Source organism: Cynara cardunculus (genome assembly GCF_001531365.2).
Source record: "Cynara cardunculus var. scolymus isolate 2C chromosome LG 16, CcrdV1, whole genome shotgun sequence".
Classification (NCBI taxonomy): domain Eukaryota; kingdom Viridiplantae; phylum Streptophyta; class Magnoliopsida; order Asterales; family Asteraceae; genus Cynara; species Cynara cardunculus.
Window position 1 is genome coordinate 4,978,984 of NC_037543.1, and position 782 is coordinate 4,979,765.

A 782-nucleotide genomic window follows, 5' to 3' on the forward strand; every position below is an offset into this window, starting at 1 on the left:
ATAAAGCGTCATATCTAAAGGTGTTGTAATAAGTTTATATGACGCTTTTGGGCATCTTAACAAGTTTTTTAGGACATTTTTAATACAAAAGTGTCGCATTAGTAACTTTATAGGACACTTTTAAGAAAGTGTCCTATAAACTCAATTTTTATAGGACATTTGTTTTTGTAGGACAATTTTTCAAATAGTATCCTATAAAGTTGCTAATGAGATGTTTTACATTAAAAATGTCATAAAAAACTTATTATGACGTTAAAAAAAGGTCATATAAACTTATTACAACGCCTTTAGATAGGACACTTTATTTTTTTGGTCCTATAAACTAAGTCCTATAAAGAGGTCTATTAGGACACTTAGAATTTGAAAGTGTCCTATAAACCCGATTTTGTTGTAGTGATAGATGGAGTGGGTGAAGCAGAAAAAAACTTTAGACAACCCGCTCACCTGACCCGTTATAATTTATAGAATATTAATAAAATTTTATAATTAAAATTTCAAATGACCTCCTAATCACCAATTTGTCATATACTTAGACTTTTGACATACTTTACTCTTTATCTAATGACCTCAAATCTCCATTTTTTCTTCAAAGAAAGTTGTGTACTTTTGAATGATCTTGCATACTTTTTATTTTACTAGAAGCGTACTCGCGCAATGCAGCGAGATACATCGTGTTTTTAATATCTCATTTTATTATTTATCTCAGTCGATGTTATAATATGGCTTTATGTGATTTTGAGAAAACGATGATGCTTTTATTTTTGAATAAAATATATGTTTGA